General features: G+C 57.6%; 41 non-coding genes across 41 annotated transcripts; all 41 read right to left on the minus strand.

The window, feature by feature from the left end:
• Positions 1-61: 61 nt before the first annotated feature.
• LOC121893277 lies at positions 62-180 on the minus strand. The gene has a single exon (XR_006095188.1). It is a non-coding gene; the product is annotated as a 5S ribosomal RNA (ribosomal RNA).
• A 254-nt stretch (positions 181-434) lies between these two features.
• LOC121893278 lies at positions 435-553 on the minus strand. The gene has a single exon (XR_006095189.1). It is a non-coding gene; the product is annotated as a 5S ribosomal RNA (ribosomal RNA).
• A 286-nt stretch (positions 554-839) lies between these two features.
• Positions 840-958, minus strand: LOC121892612. The gene has a single exon (XR_006094585.1). It is a non-coding gene; the product is annotated as a 5S ribosomal RNA (ribosomal RNA).
• Positions 959-1,182: 224 nt separating this feature from the next.
• LOC121892563 lies at positions 1,183-1,301 on the minus strand. Its single transcript, XR_006094538.1, has one exon. It is a non-coding gene; the product is annotated as a 5S ribosomal RNA (ribosomal RNA).
• Positions 1,302-1,557: 256 nt separating this feature from the next.
• On the minus strand, positions 1,558-1,676 carry LOC121892589. Its single transcript, XR_006094563.1, has one exon. It is a non-coding gene; the product is annotated as a 5S ribosomal RNA (ribosomal RNA).
• A 224-nt stretch (positions 1,677-1,900) lies between these two features.
• LOC121892525 lies at positions 1,901-2,019 on the minus strand. The gene has a single exon (XR_006094499.1). It is a non-coding gene; the product is annotated as a 5S ribosomal RNA (ribosomal RNA).
• Positions 2,020-2,273: 254 nt separating this feature from the next.
• LOC121893279 lies at positions 2,274-2,392 on the minus strand. The gene has a single exon (XR_006095190.1). It is a non-coding gene; the product is annotated as a 5S ribosomal RNA (ribosomal RNA).
• Positions 2,393-2,648: 256 nt separating this feature from the next.
• LOC121892494 lies at positions 2,649-2,767 on the minus strand. Its single transcript, XR_006094469.1, has one exon. It is a non-coding gene; the product is annotated as a 5S ribosomal RNA (ribosomal RNA).
• Positions 2,768-2,991: 224 nt separating this feature from the next.
• On the minus strand, positions 2,992-3,110 carry LOC121893280. The gene has a single exon (XR_006095191.1). It is a non-coding gene; the product is annotated as a 5S ribosomal RNA (ribosomal RNA).
• A 254-nt stretch (positions 3,111-3,364) lies between these two features.
• On the minus strand, positions 3,365-3,483 carry LOC121892476. Its single transcript, XR_006094451.1, has one exon. It is a non-coding gene; the product is annotated as a 5S ribosomal RNA (ribosomal RNA).
• A 254-nt stretch (positions 3,484-3,737) lies between these two features.
• On the minus strand, positions 3,738-3,856 carry LOC121893281. The gene has a single exon (XR_006095192.1). It is a non-coding gene; the product is annotated as a 5S ribosomal RNA (ribosomal RNA).
• Positions 3,857-4,080: 224 nt separating this feature from the next.
• LOC121893326 lies at positions 4,081-4,199 on the minus strand. The gene has a single exon (XR_006095234.1). It is a non-coding gene; the product is annotated as a 5S ribosomal RNA (ribosomal RNA).
• A 256-nt stretch (positions 4,200-4,455) lies between these two features.
• LOC121892478 lies at positions 4,456-4,574 on the minus strand. The gene has a single exon (XR_006094453.1). It is a non-coding gene; the product is annotated as a 5S ribosomal RNA (ribosomal RNA).
• Positions 4,575-4,828: 254 nt separating this feature from the next.
• LOC121893291 lies at positions 4,829-4,947 on the minus strand. The gene has a single exon (XR_006095201.1). It is a non-coding gene; the product is annotated as a 5S ribosomal RNA (ribosomal RNA).
• Positions 4,948-5,171: 224 nt separating this feature from the next.
• Positions 5,172-5,290, minus strand: LOC121893389. Its single transcript, XR_006095295.1, has one exon. It is a non-coding gene; the product is annotated as a 5S ribosomal RNA (ribosomal RNA).
• A 256-nt stretch (positions 5,291-5,546) lies between these two features.
• On the minus strand, positions 5,547-5,665 carry LOC121892590. Its single transcript, XR_006094565.1, has one exon. It is a non-coding gene; the product is annotated as a 5S ribosomal RNA (ribosomal RNA).
• Positions 5,666-5,919: 254 nt separating this feature from the next.
• LOC121893282 lies at positions 5,920-6,038 on the minus strand. The gene has a single exon (XR_006095193.1). It is a non-coding gene; the product is annotated as a 5S ribosomal RNA (ribosomal RNA).
• Positions 6,039-6,262: 224 nt separating this feature from the next.
• LOC121893327 lies at positions 6,263-6,381 on the minus strand. The gene has a single exon (XR_006095235.1). It is a non-coding gene; the product is annotated as a 5S ribosomal RNA (ribosomal RNA).
• Positions 6,382-6,637: 256 nt separating this feature from the next.
• On the minus strand, positions 6,638-6,756 carry LOC121892460. The gene has a single exon (XR_006094435.1). It is a non-coding gene; the product is annotated as a 5S ribosomal RNA (ribosomal RNA).
• A 224-nt stretch (positions 6,757-6,980) lies between these two features.
• Positions 6,981-7,099, minus strand: LOC121892537. Its single transcript, XR_006094511.1, has one exon. It is a non-coding gene; the product is annotated as a 5S ribosomal RNA (ribosomal RNA).
• A 254-nt stretch (positions 7,100-7,353) lies between these two features.
• LOC121893284 lies at positions 7,354-7,472 on the minus strand. Its single transcript, XR_006095195.1, has one exon. It is a non-coding gene; the product is annotated as a 5S ribosomal RNA (ribosomal RNA).
• Positions 7,473-7,728: 256 nt separating this feature from the next.
• LOC121892834 lies at positions 7,729-7,847 on the minus strand. Its single transcript, XR_006094798.1, has one exon. It is a non-coding gene; the product is annotated as a 5S ribosomal RNA (ribosomal RNA).
• A 256-nt stretch (positions 7,848-8,103) lies between these two features.
• On the minus strand, positions 8,104-8,222 carry LOC121892496. Its single transcript, XR_006094471.1, has one exon. It is a non-coding gene; the product is annotated as a 5S ribosomal RNA (ribosomal RNA).
• A 256-nt stretch (positions 8,223-8,478) lies between these two features.
• Positions 8,479-8,597, minus strand: LOC121893367. The gene has a single exon (XR_006095275.1). It is a non-coding gene; the product is annotated as a 5S ribosomal RNA (ribosomal RNA).
• A 253-nt stretch (positions 8,598-8,850) lies between these two features.
• Positions 8,851-8,969, minus strand: LOC121892479. Its single transcript, XR_006094454.1, has one exon. It is a non-coding gene; the product is annotated as a 5S ribosomal RNA (ribosomal RNA).
• A 254-nt stretch (positions 8,970-9,223) lies between these two features.
• LOC121893286 lies at positions 9,224-9,342 on the minus strand. The gene has a single exon (XR_006095196.1). It is a non-coding gene; the product is annotated as a 5S ribosomal RNA (ribosomal RNA).
• Positions 9,343-9,566: 224 nt separating this feature from the next.
• LOC121893329 lies at positions 9,567-9,685 on the minus strand. Its single transcript, XR_006095236.1, has one exon. It is a non-coding gene; the product is annotated as a 5S ribosomal RNA (ribosomal RNA).
• A 256-nt stretch (positions 9,686-9,941) lies between these two features.
• LOC121892461 lies at positions 9,942-10,060 on the minus strand. Its single transcript, XR_006094436.1, has one exon. It is a non-coding gene; the product is annotated as a 5S ribosomal RNA (ribosomal RNA).
• A 256-nt stretch (positions 10,061-10,316) lies between these two features.
• Positions 10,317-10,435, minus strand: LOC121892791. Its single transcript, XR_006094756.1, has one exon. It is a non-coding gene; the product is annotated as a 5S ribosomal RNA (ribosomal RNA).
• Positions 10,436-10,691: 256 nt separating this feature from the next.
• LOC121892742 lies at positions 10,692-10,810 on the minus strand. Its single transcript, XR_006094709.1, has one exon. It is a non-coding gene; the product is annotated as a 5S ribosomal RNA (ribosomal RNA).
• A 254-nt stretch (positions 10,811-11,064) lies between these two features.
• On the minus strand, positions 11,065-11,183 carry LOC121892839. The gene has a single exon (XR_006094803.1). It is a non-coding gene; the product is annotated as a 5S ribosomal RNA (ribosomal RNA).
• Positions 11,184-11,439: 256 nt separating this feature from the next.
• On the minus strand, positions 11,440-11,558 carry LOC121892763. Its single transcript, XR_006094730.1, has one exon. It is a non-coding gene; the product is annotated as a 5S ribosomal RNA (ribosomal RNA).
• Positions 11,559-11,782: 224 nt separating this feature from the next.
• Positions 11,783-11,901, minus strand: LOC121892662. Its single transcript, XR_006094632.1, has one exon. It is a non-coding gene; the product is annotated as a 5S ribosomal RNA (ribosomal RNA).
• A 256-nt stretch (positions 11,902-12,157) lies between these two features.
• LOC121892769 lies at positions 12,158-12,276 on the minus strand. Its single transcript, XR_006094735.1, has one exon. It is a non-coding gene; the product is annotated as a 5S ribosomal RNA (ribosomal RNA).
• A 256-nt stretch (positions 12,277-12,532) lies between these two features.
• On the minus strand, positions 12,533-12,651 carry LOC121892818. The gene has a single exon (XR_006094783.1). It is a non-coding gene; the product is annotated as a 5S ribosomal RNA (ribosomal RNA).
• A 224-nt stretch (positions 12,652-12,875) lies between these two features.
• Positions 12,876-12,994, minus strand: LOC121892548. The gene has a single exon (XR_006094523.1). It is a non-coding gene; the product is annotated as a 5S ribosomal RNA (ribosomal RNA).
• A 224-nt stretch (positions 12,995-13,218) lies between these two features.
• LOC121893391 lies at positions 13,219-13,337 on the minus strand. Its single transcript, XR_006095297.1, has one exon. It is a non-coding gene; the product is annotated as a 5S ribosomal RNA (ribosomal RNA).
• A 254-nt stretch (positions 13,338-13,591) lies between these two features.
• LOC121893287 lies at positions 13,592-13,710 on the minus strand. The gene has a single exon (XR_006095197.1). It is a non-coding gene; the product is annotated as a 5S ribosomal RNA (ribosomal RNA).
• A 256-nt stretch (positions 13,711-13,966) lies between these two features.
• LOC121893288 lies at positions 13,967-14,085 on the minus strand. The gene has a single exon (XR_006095198.1). It is a non-coding gene; the product is annotated as a 5S ribosomal RNA (ribosomal RNA).
• A 224-nt stretch (positions 14,086-14,309) lies between these two features.
• LOC121892559 lies at positions 14,310-14,428 on the minus strand. Its single transcript, XR_006094534.1, has one exon. It is a non-coding gene; the product is annotated as a 5S ribosomal RNA (ribosomal RNA).
• A 256-nt stretch (positions 14,429-14,684) lies between these two features.
• LOC121892665 lies at positions 14,685-14,803 on the minus strand. Its single transcript, XR_006094635.1, has one exon. It is a non-coding gene; the product is annotated as a 5S ribosomal RNA (ribosomal RNA).
• Positions 14,804-15,000: the final 197 nt, after the last annotated feature.

Genomic DNA, 15,000 nt, shown 5'->3' on the forward strand with positions numbered 1-15,000 from the left:
ACAAGAGAGAGGATCCCTACGTTAAACACGGCGGGCGGGCGCTTGTGGAGAAAAGTGAGAAAGCTTACAGCACCTGGTATTCCCAGGCGGTCTCCCATCCAAGTACTAACCAGGCCCGACCCTGCTTAGCTTCCGAGATCAGACGAGATCGGGCGTGTTCAGGGTGGTATGGCCGTAAGCTGTCCAAGGTACCACGCATGGGCCTTTTAAGCTGTCCAAGGTACCACGCATGGGCCTTTTAGGGATGTCGCTCGTCAGACGCGCCTTCAACGCCCAGGCGGCAGCTGCGGGGAGAGCGTTCCGATCCATTCCTCCGTCGGAGAAATACCAGAGTGGGACTCCCGCGCACAGTTCTGCACAGAGACGGAGGAAAACAAGAGAGAGGATCCCTACGTTAAACACGGCGGGCGGGCGCTTGTGGAGAAAAGTGAGAAAGCTTACAGCACCTGGTATTCCCAGGCGGTCTCCCATCCAAGTACTAACCAGGCCCGACCCTGCTTAGCTTCCGAGATCAGACGAGATCGGGCGTGTTCAGGGTGGTATGGCCGTAAGCTGTCCAAGGTACCACGCATGGGCCTTTTAAGCTGTCCAAGGTACCACGCATGGGCCTTTTAAGCTGTCCAAGGTACCACGCATGGGCCTTTTAGGGATGTCGCTCGTCAGACGCGCCTTCAACACCCAGGCGGCAGCTGCGGGGAGAGCGTTCCGATACATTCCTCCGTCGGAGAAATACCAGAGTGGGACTCCCGCGCACAGTTCTGCACAGACACGGAGGAAAACAAGAGAGAGGATCCCTACGTTAAACACGGCGGGCGGGCGCTTGTGGAGAAAAGTGAGAAAGCTTACAGCACCTGGTATTCCCAGGCGGTCTCCCATCCAAGTACTAACCAGGCCCGACCCTGCTTAGCTTCCGAGATCAGACGAGATCGGGTGTGTTCAGGGTGGTATGGCTGTAAGCTGTCCACGGTACCACGCATGGGCCTTTTAGGGATGTCGCTCGTCAGACGCGCCTTCAACGCCCAGGCGGCAGCTGCGGGGAGAGCGTTCCGATCCATTCCTCCGTCGGAGAAATACCAGAGAGTGGAACTCCCGCGCACAGTTCTGCACAGACACGGAGGAAAACAAGAGAGAGGATCCCTACGTTAAACACGGCGGGCGGGCGCTTGTGGAGAAAAGTGAGAAAGCTTACAGCACCTGGTATTCCCAGGCGGTCTCCCATCCAAGTACTAACCAGGCCCGACCCTGTTTGGCTTCCGAGATCAGACGAGATCGGGCGTGTTCAGGGTGGTATGGCCGTAAGCTGTCCAAGGTACCACGCATGGGCCTTTTAAGCTGTCCAAGGTACCACGCATGGGCCGTTGAGGGATGTCGCTCGTCAGACGCGCCTTCAAGGCCCAGGCGGCAGCTGCGGGGAGAACCTTCCGATCCATTCCTCCGTCGGAGAAATACCAGAGAGTGGCACTCCCGCGCACAGTTCTGCACAGACACGGAGGAAAACAAGAGAGAGGATCCCCATGTTAAACACGGCGGGCGGGCGCTTGTGGAGAAAAGTGAAAAAGCTTACAGCACCTGGTATTCCCAGGCGGTCTCCCATCCAAGTACTAACCAGGCCCGACCCTGCTTAGCTTCCGAGATCAGACGAGATCGGGCTTGTTCAGGGTGGTATGGCCGTAAGCTGTCCAAGGTACCACGCATGGGCCTTTTAGGGATGTCGCTCGTCAGACGCGCCTTCAACGCCCAGGCGGCAGCTGCGGGGAGAGCGTTCCGATCCATTCCTCCGTCGGAGAAATACCAGAGAGTGGGACTCCCGCGCACAGTTCTGCACAGACACGGAGGAAAACAAGAGAGAGGATCCCTACGTTAAACACGGCGGGCGGGCGCTTGTGGAGAAAAGTGAAAAAGCTTACAGCACCTGGTATTCCCAGGCGGTCTCCCATCCAAGTACTAACCAGGCCCTACCCTGCTTAGCTTCCGAGATCAGACGAGATCGGGCGTGTTCAGGGTGGTATGGCCGTAAGCTGTCCAAGGTACCACGCATGGGCCTTTTAAGCTGTCCAAGGTACCACGCATGGGCCTTTTAGGGATGTCGCTCGTCAGACGCGCCTTCAACGCCCAGGCGGCAGCTGCGGGGAGAGCGTTCCGATCCATTCCTCCGTCGGAGAAATACCAGAGTGGGACTCCCGCGCACAGTTCTGCACAGACACGGAGGAAAACAAGAGAGAGGATCCCTACGTTAAACACGGCGGGCGGGCGCTTGTGGAGAAAAGTGAAAAAGCTTACAGCACCTGGTATTCCCAGGCGGTCTCCCATCCAAGTACTAACCAGGCCCGACCCTGCTTAGCTTCCGAGATCAGACGAGATCGGGCGTGTTCAGGGTGGTATGGCCGTAAGCTGTCCAAGGTACCACGCATGGGCCTTTTAAGCTGTCCAAGGTACCACGCATGGGCCTTTTAGGGATGTCGCTCGTCAGACGCGCCTTCAAGGCCCAGGCGGCAGCTGCGGGGAGAGCCTTCCGATCCATTCCTCCGTCGGAGAAATACCAGAGAGTGGGACTCCCGCGCACAGTTCTGCACAGACACGGAGGAAAACAAGAGAGAGGATCCCTACGTTAAACACGGCGGGCGGGCGCTTGTGGAGAAAAGTGAGAAAGCTTACAGCACCTGGTATTCCCAGGCGGTCTCCCATCCAAGTACTAACCAGGCCCGACCCTGCTTAGCTTCCAAGATCAGACGAGATCGGGCGTGTTCAGGGTGGTATGGCCGTAAGCTGTCCAAGGTACCACGCATGGGCCTTTTAGGGATGTCGCTCGTCAGACGCGCCTTCAACGCCCAGGCGGCAGCTGCGGGGAGAGCGTTCCGATCCATTCCTCCGTCGGAGAAATACCAGAGAGTGGGACTCCCGCGCACAGTTCTGCACAGACACGGAGGAAAACAAGAGAGAGGATCCCTACGTTAAACACGGCGGGCGGGCGCTTGTGGAGAAAAGTGAAAAAGCTTACAGCACCTGGTATTCCCAGGCGGTCTCCCATCCAAGTACTAACCAGGCCCGACCCTGCTTAGCTTCCGAGATCAGACGAGATCGGGCGTGTTCAGGGTGGTATGGCCGTAAGCTGTCCAAGGTACCACGCATGGGCCTTTTAAGCTGTCCAAGGTACCACGCATGGGCCTTTTAGGGATGTCGCTCGTCAGACGCGCCTTCAACACCCAGGCGGCAGCTGCGGGGAGAGCGTTCCGATCCATTCCTCCGTCGGAGAAATACCAGAGTGGGACTCCCGCGCACAGTTCTGCACAGACACGGAGGAAAACAAGAGAGAGGATCCCTACGTTAAACACGGCTGGCGGGCGCTTGTGGAGAAAAGTGAGAAAGCTTACAGCACCTGGTATTCCCAGGCGGTCTCCCATCCAAGTACTAACCAGGCCCGACCCTGCTTAGCTTCCGAGATCAGACGAGATCGGGCGTGTTCAGGGTGGTATGGCAGTAAGCTGTCCAAGGTACCACGCATGGGCCTTTTAAGCTGTCCAAGGTACCACGCATGGGCCTTTTAGGGATGTCGCTCGTCAGACGCGCCTTCAACACCCAGGCGGCAGCTGCGGGGAGAGCGTTCCGATCCATTCCTCCGTCGGAGAAATACCAGAGTGGGACTCCCGCGCACAGTTCTGCACAGACACGGAGGAAAACAAGAGAGAGGATCCCTACGTTAAACACGGCGGGCGGGCGCTTGTGGAGAAAAGTGAGAAAGCTTACAGCACCTGGTATTCCCAGGCGGTCTCCCATCCAAGTACTAACCAGGCCCGACCCTGCTTAGCTTCCGAGATCAGACGAGATCGGGCGTGTTCAGGGTGGTATGGCCGTAAGCTGTCCAAGGTACCACGCATGGGCCTTTTAGGGATGTCGCTCGTCAGACGCGCCTTCAACGCCCAGGCGGCAGCTGCGGGGAGAGCGTTCCGATCCATTCCTCCGTCGGAGAAATACCAGAGAGTGGAACTCCCGCGCACAGTTCTGCACAGACACGGAGGAAAACAAGAGAGAGGATCCCTACGTTAAACACGGCGGGCGGGCGCTTGTGGAGAAAAGTGAAAAAGCTTACAGCACCTGGTATTCCCAGGCGGTCTCCCATCCAAGTACTAACCAGGCCCCACCCTGCTTAGCTTCCGAGATCAGACGAGATCGGGCGTGTTCAGGGTGGTATGGCCGTAAGCTGTCCAAGGTACCACGCATGGGCCTTTTAAGCTGTCCAAGGTACCACGCATGGGCCTTTTAGGGATGTCGCTCGTCAGACGCGCCTTCAACACCCAGGCGGCAGCTGCGGGGAGAGCGTTCCGATCCATTCCTCCGTCGGAGAAATACCAGAGAGTGGGACTCCCGCGCACAGTTCTGCACAGACACGGAGGAAAACAAGAGAGAGGATCCCTACGTTAAACACGGCTGGCGGGCGCTTGTGGAGAAAAGTGAGAAAGCTTACAGCACCTGGTATTCCCAGGCGGTCTCCCATCCAAGTACTAACCAGGCCCGACCCTGCTTAGCTTCCGAGATCAGACGAGATCGGGCGTGTTCAGGGTGGTATGGCAGTAAGCTGTCCAAGGTACCACGCATGGGCCTTTTAAGCTGTCCAAGGTACCACGCATGGGCCTTTTAGGGATGTCGCTCGTCAGACGCGCCTTCAACACCCAGGCGGCAGCTGCGGGGAGAGCGTTCCGATCCATTCCTCCGTCGGAGAAATACCAGAGTGGGACTCCCGCGCACAGTTCTGCACAGACACGGAGGAAAACAAGAGAGAGGATCCCTACGTTAAACACGGCGGGCGGGCGCTTGTGGAGAAAAGTGAGAAAGCTTACAGCACCTGGTATTCCCAGGCGGTCTCCCATCCAAGTACTAACCAGGCCCGACCCTGCTTAGCTTCCGAGATCAGACGAGATCGGGCGTGTTCAGGGTGGTATGGCTGTAAGCTGTCCACGGTACCACGCATGGGCCTTTTAGGGATGTCGCTCGTCAGACGCGCCTTCAACGCCCAGGCGGCAGCTGCGGGGAGAGCGTTCCGATCCATTCCTCCGTCGGAGAAATACCAGAGAGTGGAACTCCCGCGCACAGTTCTGCACAGACACGGAGGAAAACAAGAGAGAGGATCCCTACGTTAAACACGGCGGGCGGGCGCTTGTGGAGAAAAGTGAGAAAGCTTACAGCACCTGGTATTCCCAGGCGGTCTCCCATCCAAGTACTAACCAGGCCCGACCCTGCTTGGCTTCCGAGATCAGACGAGATCGGGCGTGTTCAGGGTGGTATGGCCGTAAGCTGTCCAAGGTACCACGCATGGGCCTTTTAAGCTGTCCAAGGTACCACGCATGGGCCGTTGAGGGATGTCGCTCGTCAGACGCGCCTTCAAGGCCCAGGCGGCAGCTGCGGGGAGAACCTTCCGATCCATTCCTCCGTCGGAGAAATACCACAGAGTGGCACTCCCGCGCACAGTTCTGCACAGACACGGAGGAAAACAAGAGAGAGGATCCCTATGTTTAACACGGCGGGCGGGCGCTTGTGGAGAAAAGTGAAAAAGCTTACAGCACCTGGTATTCCCAGGCGGTCTCCCATCCAAGTACTAACCAGGCCCGACCCTGCTTAGCTTCCGAGATCAGACGAGATCGGGCTTGTTCAGGGTGGTATGGCCGTAAGCTGTCCAAGGTACCACGCATGGGCCTTTTAAGCTGTCCAAGGTACCACGCATGGGCCTTTTAGGGATGTCGCTCGTCAGACGCGCCTTCAACGCCCAGGCGGCAGCTGCGGGGAGAGCGTTCCGATCCATTCCTCCGTCGGAGAAATACCAGAGTGGGACTCCCGCGCACAGTTCTGCACAGACACGGAGGAAAACAAGAGAGAGGATCCCTATGTTAAACACGGCGGGCGGGCGCTTGTGGAGAAAAGTGAAAAAGCTTACAGCACCTGGTATTCCCAGGCGGTCTCCCATCCAAGTACTAACCAGGCCCGACCCTGCTTAGCTTCCGAGATCAGACGAGATCGGGCGTGTTCAGGGTGGTATGGCCGTAAGCTGTCCAAGGTACCACGCATGGGCCTTTTAGGGATGTCGCTCGTCAGACGCGCCTTCAACGCCCAGGCGGCAGCTGCGGGGAGAGCGTTCCGATCCATTCCTCCGTCGGAGAAATACCAGAGAGTGGAACTCCCGCGCACAGTTCTGCACAGACACGGAGGAAAACAAGAGAGAGGATCCCTACGTTAAACACGGCGGGCGGGCGCTTGTGGAGAAAAGTGAAAAAGCTTACAGCACCTGGTATTCCCAGGCGGTCTCCCATCCAAGTACTAACCAGGCCCCACCCTGCTTAGCTTCCGAGATCAGACGAGATCGGGCGTGTTCAGGGTGGTATGGCCGTAAGCTGTCCAAGGTACCACGCATGGGCCTTTTAAGCTGTCCAAGGTACCACGCATGGGCCTTTTAGGGATGTCGCTCGTCAGACGCGCCTTCAACACTCAGGCGGCAGCTGCGGGAAGAGCGTTCCGATCCATTCCTCTGTCGGAGAAATACCAGAGAGTGGGACTCCCGCGCACAGTTCTGCACAGACACGGAGGAAAACAAGAGAGAGGATCCCTACGTTAAACACGGCGGGCGGGCGCTTGTGGAGAAAAGTGAAAAAGCTTACAGCACCTGGTATTCCAAGGCGGTCTCCCATCCAAGTACTAACCAGGCCCGACCCTGCTTAGCTTCCGAGATCAGACGAGATCGGGCGTGTTCAGGGTGGTATGGCCGTAAGCTGTCCAAGGTACCACGCATGGGCCTTTTAGGGATGTCGCTCGTCAGACGCGCCTTCAACGCCCAGGCGGCAGCTGCGGGGAGAGCGTTCCGATCCATTCCTCCGTCGGAGAAATACCAGAGAGTGGGACTCCCGCGCACAGTTCTGCACAGACACGGAGGAAAACAAGAGAGAGGATCCCTACGTTAAACACGGCGGGCGGGCGCTTGTGGAGAAAAGTGAAAAAGCTTACAGCACCTGGTATTCCCAGGCGGTCTCCCATCCAAGTACTAACCAGGCCCTACCCTGCTTAGCTTCCGAGATCAGACGAGATCGGGCGTGTTCAGGGTGGTATGGCCGTAAGCTGTCCAAGGTACCACGCATGGGCCTTTTAAGCTGTCCAAGGTACCACGCATGGGCCTTTTAGGGATGTCGCTCATCAGACGCGCCTTCAACGCCCAGGCGGCAGCTGCGGGGAGAGCGTTCCGATCCATTCCTCCGTCGGAGAAATACCAGAGTGGGACTCCCGCGCACAGTTCTGCACAGACACGGAGGAAAACAAGAGAGAGGATCCCTACGATAAACACGGCGGGCGGGCGCTTGTGGAGAAAAGTGAAAAAGCTTACAGCACCTGGTATTCCCAGGCGGTCTCCCATCCAAGTACTAACCAGGCCCGACCCTGCTTAGCTTCCGAGATCAGACGAGATCGGGCGTGTTCAGGGTGGTATGGCCGTAAGCTGTCCAAGGTACCACGCATGGGCCTTTTAAGCTGTCCAAGGTACCACGCATGGGCCTTTTAGGGATGTCGCTCGTCAGACGCGCCTTCAAGGCCCAGGCGGCAGCTGCGGGGAGAGCCTTCCGATCCATTCCTCCGTCGGAGAAATACCAGAGAGTGGGACTCCCGCGCACAGTTCTGCACAGACACGGAGGAAAACAAGAGAGAGGATCCCTACGTTAAACACGGCGGGCGGGCGCTTGTGGAGAAAAGTGAGAAAGCTTACAGCACCTGGTATTCCCAGGCGGTCTCCCATCCAAGTACTAACCAGGCCCGACCCTGCTTAGCTTCCGAGATCAGACAAGATCGGGCATGTTCAGGGTGGTATGGCAGTAAGCTGTCCAAGGTACCACGCATGGGCCTTTTAAGCTGTCCAAGGTACCAAGCATGGGCCTTTTAGGGATGTCGCTCGTCAGACGCGCCTTCAACACTCAGGCGGCAGCTGCGGGAAGAGCGTTCCGATCCATTCCTCTGTCGGAGAAATACCAGAGAGTGGGACTCCCGCGCACAGTTCTGCACAGACACGGAGGAAAACAAGAGAGAGGATCCCTACGTTAAACACGGCGGGCGGGCGCTTGTGGAGAAAAGTGAAAAAGCTTACAGCACATGGTATTCCCAGGCGGTCTCCCATCCAAGTACTAACCAGGCCCTACCCTGCTTAGCTTCCGAGATCAGACGAGATCGGGCGCGTTCAGGGTGGTATGGCCGTAAGCTGTCCAAGGTACCACGCATGGGCCTTTTAAGCTGTCCAAGGTACCACGCATGGGCCTTTTAGGGATGTCGCTCGTCAGACGCGCCTTCAACGCCCAGGCGGCAGCTGCGGGGAGAGCGTTCCGATCCATTCCTCCGTCGGAGAAATACCAGAGAGTGGGACTCCCGCGCACAGTTCTGCACAGACACGGAGGAAAACAAGAGAGAGGATCCCTACGTTAAACACGGCGGGCGGGCGCTTGTGGAGAAAAGTGAAAAAGCTTACAGCACCTGGTATTCCCAGGCGGTCTCCCATCCAAGTACTAACCAGGCCCGACCCTGCTTAGCTTCCGAGATCAGACGAGATCGAGCGTGTTCAGGGTGGTATGGCCGTAAGCTGTCCAAGGTACCACGCATGGGCCTTTTAAGCTGTCCAAGGTACCACGCATGGGCCTTTTAGGGATGTCGCTCGTCAGACGCGCCTTCAACACCCAGGCGGCAGCTGCGGGAGAGCGTTCCGATCCATTCCTCCGTCGGAGAAATACCAGAGTGGGACTCCCGCGCACAGTTCTGCACAGACACGGAGGAAAACAAGAGAGAGGATCCCTACGTTAAACACGGCTGGCGGGCGCTTGTGGAGAAAAGTGAGAAAGCTTACAGCACCTGGTATTCCCAGGCGGTCTCCCATCCAAGTACTAACCAGGCCCGACCCTGCTTAGCTTCCGAGATCAGACGAGATCGGGCGTGTTCAGGGTGGTATGGCAGTAAGCTGTCCAAGGTACCACGCATGGGCCTTTTAAGCTGTCCAAGGTACCACGCATGGGCCTTTTAGGGATGTCGCTCGTCAGACGCGCCTTCAACACCCAGGCGGCAGCTGCGGGGAGAGCGTTCCGATCCATTCCTCCGTCGGAGAAATACCAGAGTGGGACTCCCGCGCACAGTTCTGCACAGACACGGAGGAAAACAAGAGAGAGGATCCCTACGTTAAACACGGCGGGCGGGCGCTTGTGGAGAAAAGTGAGAAAGCTTACAGCACCTGGTATTCCCAGGCGGTCTCCCATCCAAGTACTAACCAGGCCCGACCCTGCTTAGCTTCCGAGATCAGACGAGATCGGGCGTGTTCAGGGTGGTATGGCCGTAAGCTGTCCAAGGTACCACGCATGGGCCTTTTAGGGATGTCGCTCGTCAGACGCGCCTTCAACGCCCAGGCGGCAGCTGCGGGGAGAGCGTTCCGATCCATTCCTCCGTCGGAGAAATACCAGAGAGTGGAACTCCCGCGCACAGTTCTGCACAGACACGGAGGAAAACAAGAGAGAGGATCCCTACGTTAAACACGGCGGGCGGGCGCTTGTGGAGAAAAGTGAAAAAGCTTACAGCACCTGGTATTCCCAGGCGGTCTCCCATCCAAGTACTAACCAGGCCCCACCCTGCTTAGCTTCCGAGATCAGACGAGATCGGGCGTGTTCAGGGTGGTATGGCCGTAAGCTGTCCAAAGTACCACGCATGGGCCTTTTAAGCTGTCCAAGGTACCACGCATGGGCCTTTTAGGGATGTCGCTCGTCAGACGCGCCTTCAACACTCAGGCGGCAGCTGCGGGAAGAGCGTTCCGATCCATTCCTCTGTCGGAGAAATACCAGAGAGTGGGACTCCCGCGCACAGTTCTGCACAGACACGGAGGAAAACAAGAGAGAGGATCCCTACGTTAAACACGGCGGGCGGGCGCTTGTGGAGAAAAGTGAAAAAGCTTACAGCACCTGGTATTCCAAGGCGGTCTCCCATCCAAGTACTAACCAGGCCCGACCCTGCTTAGCTTCCGAGATCAGACGAGATCGGGCGTGTTCAGGGTGGTATGGCCGTAAGCTGTCCAAGGTACCACGCATGGGCCTTTTAAGCTGTCCAAGGTACCACGCATGGGCCTTTTAGGGATGTCGCTCGTCAGACGCGCCTTCAAGGCCCAGGCGGCAGCTGCGGGGAGAGCCTTCCGATCCATTCCTCCGTCGGAGAAATACCAGAGAGTGGGACTCCCGCGCACAGTTCTGCACAGACACGGAGGAAAACAAGAGAGAGGATCCCTACGTTAAACACGGCGGGCGGGCGCTTGTGGAGAAAAGTGAGAAAGCTTACAGCACTTGGTATTCCCAGGCGGTCTCCCATCCAAGTACTAACCAGGCCCGACCCTGCTTAGCTTCCGAGATCAGACGAGATCGGGCGTGTTCAGGGTGGTATGGCAGTAAGCTGTCCAAGGTACCACGCATGGGCCTTTTAAGCTGTCCAAGGTACCAAGCATGGGCCTTTTAGGGATGTCGCTCGTCAGACGCGCCTTCAACACTCAGGCGGCAGCTGCGGGAAGAGCGTTCCGATCCATTCCTCTGTCGGAGAAATACCAGAGAGTGGGACTCCCGCGCACAGTTCTGCACAGACACGGAGGAAAACAAGAGAGAGGATCCCTACGTTAAACACGGCGGGCGGGCACTTGTGGAGAAAAGTGAAAAAGCTTACAGCACATGGTATTCCCAGGCGGTCTCCCATCCAAGTACTAACCAGGCCCTACCCTGCTTAGCTTCCGAGATCAGACGAGATCGAGCGCGTTCAGGGTGGTATGGCCGTAAGCTGTCCAAGGTACCACGCATGGGCCTTTTAAGCTGTCCAAGGTACCACGCATGGGCCTTTTAGGGATGTCGCTCGTCAGACGCGCCTTCAACGCCCAGGCGGCAGCTGCGGGGAGAGCGTTCCGATCCATTCCTCCGTCGGAGAAATACCAGAGTGGGACTCCCGCGCACAGTTCTGCACAGACACGGAGGAAAACAAGAGAGAGGATCCCTACGTTAAACACGGCGGGCGGGCGCTTGTGGAGAAAAGTGAAAAAGCTTACAGCACCTGGTATTCCTAGGCGGTCTCCCATTCAAGTACTAACCAGGCCCGACCCTGCTTAGCTTCCGAGATCAGGCGAGATCGGGCGTGGTCAGGGTGGTATGGCCGTAAGCTGTCCAAGGTACCACGCATGGGCCTTTTAAGCTGTCCAAGGTACCACGCATGGGCCTTTTAGGGATGTCGCTCGTCAGACGCGCCTTCAAGGCCCAGGCGGCAGCTGCGGGGAGAGCCTTCCGATCCATTCCTCCGTCGGAGAAATACCAGAGAGTGGGACTCCCGCGCACAGTTCTGCACAGACACGGAGGAAAACAAGAGAGAGGATCCCTACGTTAAACACGGCGGGCGGGCGCTTGTGGAGAAAAGTGAAAAAGCTTACAACACCTGGTATTCCCAGGCGGTCTCCCATCCAAGTACTAACCAGGCCCGACCCTGCTTAGCTTCCGAGATCAGACGAGATCTGGCGTGTTCAGGGTGGTATGGCCGTAAGCTGTCCAAGGTACCACGCATGGGCCTTTTAGGGATGTCGCTCGTCAGACGCGCCTTCAACGCCCAGGCGGCAGCTGCGGGGAGAGCGTTCCGATCCATTCCTCCGTCGGAGAAATACCAGAGAGTGGGACTCCCGCGCACAGTTCTGCACAGACACGGAGGAAAACAAGAGAGAGGATCCCTACGTTAAACACGGCGGGCGGGCGCTTGTGGAGAAAAGTGAAAAAGCTTACAGCACCTGGTATTCCCAGGCGGTCTCCCATCCACGTACTAACCAGGCCCTACCCTGCTTAGCTTCCGAGATCAGAAGAGATCGGGCGTGTTCAGGGTGGTATGGCCGTAAGCTGTCCAAGGTACCACGCATGGGCCTTTTAAGCTGTCCAAGGTACCACGCATGGGCCTTTTAGGGATGTCGCTCGTCAGACACGCCTTCAACGCCCAGGCGGCAGCTGCGGGGAGAGCGTTCCGATCCATTCCTCCGTCGGAGAAATACCAGAGAGTGGGACTCCCGCGCACAGTTCTGCACAGACACGGAGGAAAACAAGAGAGAGGATCCCTACGTTAAACACGGCGGGCGGGCGCTTGTGGAGAAAAGTGAAAAAGCTTACATCACCTGGTATTCCCAGGCGGTCTCCCATCCAAGTACTAACCAGGCCCGACCCTGCTTAGCTTCCGAGATCAGACGAGATCGGGCATGTTCAGGGTGGTATGGCCGTAAGCTGTCCAAGGTACCACGCATGGGCCTTTTAAGCTGTCCAAGGTACCACGCATGGGCCTTTTAGGGATGTCGCTCGTCAGACACGCCTTCAACACTCAGGCGGCAGCTGCGGGAAGAGCGTTCCGATCCATTCCTCTGTCGGAGAAATACCAGAGAGTGGGACTCCCGCGCACAGTTCTGCACAGACACGGAGGAAAACAAGAGAGAGGATCCCTACGTTAAACACGGCGGGCGGGCGCTTGTGGAGAAAAGTGAAAAAGCTTACAGCACATGGTATTCCCAGGCGGTCTCCCATCCAAGTACTAAGCAGGCCCGACCCTGCTTAGCTTCCGAGATCAGACGAGATCGGGCGTGTTCAGGGTGGTATGGCCGTAAGCTGTCCAAGGTACCACGCATGGGCCTTTTAGGGATGTCGCTCGTCAGACGCGCCTTCAACGCCCAGGCGGCAGCTGCGGGGAGAGCGTTCCGATCCATTCCTCCGTCGGAGAAATACCAGAGAGTGGGACTCCCGCGCACAGTTCTGCACAGACACGGAGGAAAACAAGAGAGAGGATCCCTACGTTAAACACGGCGGGCGGGCGCTTGTGGAGAAAAGTGAAAAAGCTTACAGCACCTGGTATTCCCAGGCGGTCTCCCATCCAAGTACTAACCAGGCCCTACCCTGCTTAGCTTCCGAGATCAGACGAGATCGGGCGTGTTCAGGGTGGTATGGCCGTAAGCTGTCCAAGGTACCACGCATGGGCCTTTTAGGGATGTCGCTCGTCAGAAGCGCCTTCAACGCCCAGGCGGCAGCTGCGGGGAGAGCGTTCCGATCCATTCCTCCGTCGGAGAAATACCAGAGAGTGGGACTCCCGCGCACAGTTCTGCACAGACACGGAGGAAAACAAGAGAGAGGATCCCTACGTTAAACACGGCGGGCGGGCGCTTGTGGAGAAAAGTGAAAAAGTTTACAGCACCTGGTATTCCCAGGCGGTCTCCCATCCAAGTACTAACCAGGCCCTACCCTGCTTAGCTTCCGAGATCAGACGAGATCGGGCGTGTTCAGGGTGGTATGGCCGTAAGCTGTCCAAAGTACCACGCATGGGCCTTTTAAGCTGTCCAAGGTACCACGCATGGGCCTTTTAGGGATGTCGCTCGTCAGACGCGCCTTCAACGCCCAGGCGGCAGCTGCGGGGAGAGCGTTCCGATCCATTCCTCCGTCGGAGAAATACCAGAGTGGGACTCCCGCGCACAGTTCTGCACAGACACGGAGGAAAACAAGAGAGAGGATCCCTACGTTAAACACGGCGGGCGGGCGCTTGTGGAGAAAAGTGAAAAAGCTTACAGCACCTGGTATTCCCAGGCGGTCTCCCATCCAAGTACTAACCAGGCCCGACCCTGCTTAGCTTCCGAGATCAGACGAGATCGGGCGTGTTCAGGGTGGTATGGCCGTAAGCTGTCCAAGGTACCACGCATGGGCCTTTTAAGCTGTCCAAGGTACCACGCATGGGCCTTTTAGGGATGTCGCTCGTCAGACGCGCCTTCAAGGCCCAGGCGGCAGCTGCGGGGAGAGCCTTCCGATCCATTCCTCCGTCGGAGAAATACCAGAGAGTGGGACTCCCGCGCACAGTTCTGCACAGACACGGAGGAAAACAAGAGAGAGGATCCCTACGTTAAACACGGCGGGCGGGCGCTTGTGGAGAAAAGTGAAAAAGCTTACAGCACCTGGTATTCCCAGGCGGTCTCCCATCCAAGTACTAACCAGGCCCGACCCTGCTTAGCTTCCGAGATCAGACGAGATCGGGCGTGTTCAGGGTGGTATGGCCGTAAGCTGTCCAAGGTACCACGCATGGGCCTTTTAGGGATGTCGCTCGTCAGACGCGCCTTCAACGCCCAGGCGGCAGCTGCGGGGAGAGCGTTCCGATCCATTCCTCCGTCGGAGAAATACCAGAGAGTGGGACTCCCGCGCACAGTTCTGCACAGACACGGAGGAAAACAAGAGAGAGGATCCCTACGTTAAACACGGCGGGCGGGCGCTTGTGGAGAAAAGTGAAAAAGCTTACAGCACCTGGTATTCCCAGGCGGTCTCCCATCCAAGTACTAACCAGGCCCTACCCTGCTTAGCTTCCGAGATCAGACGAGATCGGGCGTGTTCAGGGTGGTATGGCCGTAAGCTGTCCAAGGTACCACGCATGGGCCTTTTAAGCTGTCCAAGGTACCACGCATGGGCCTTTTAGGGATGTCGCTCGTCAGACACGCTTTCAACGCCCAGGCGGCAGCTGCGGGGAGAGCGTTCCGATCCATTCCTCCGTCGGAGAAATACCAGAGAGTGGGACTCCCGCGCACAGTTCTGCACAGACACGGAGGAAAACAAGAGAGAGGATCCCTACGTTAAACACGGCGGGCGGGCGCTTGTGGAGAAAAGTGAAAAAGCTTACATCACCTGGTATTCCCAGGCGGTCTCCCATCCAAGTACTAACCAGGCCCGACCCTGCTTAGCTTCCGAGATCAGACGAGATCGGGCGTGTTCAGGGTGGTATGGCTGTAAGCTGTCCAAGGTACCACGCATGGGCCTTTTAGGGATGTCGCTCGTCAGACGCGCCTTCAACGCCCAGCCGGCAGCTGCGGGGAGAGCGTTCCGATCCATTCCTCCGTCGGAGAAATACCAGAGAGTGGGACTCCCGCGCACAGTTCTGCACAGACACGGAGGAAAACAAGAGAAAGGATCCCTACGTTAAACACGGCGG

The sequence above is a fragment of the Thunnus maccoyii genome, chromosome 24 (genome assembly GCF_910596095.1).
Source record: "Thunnus maccoyii chromosome 24, fThuMac1.1, whole genome shotgun sequence".
NCBI classification, from domain to species: Eukaryota; Metazoa; Chordata; class Actinopteri; order Scombriformes; family Scombridae; genus Thunnus; species Thunnus maccoyii.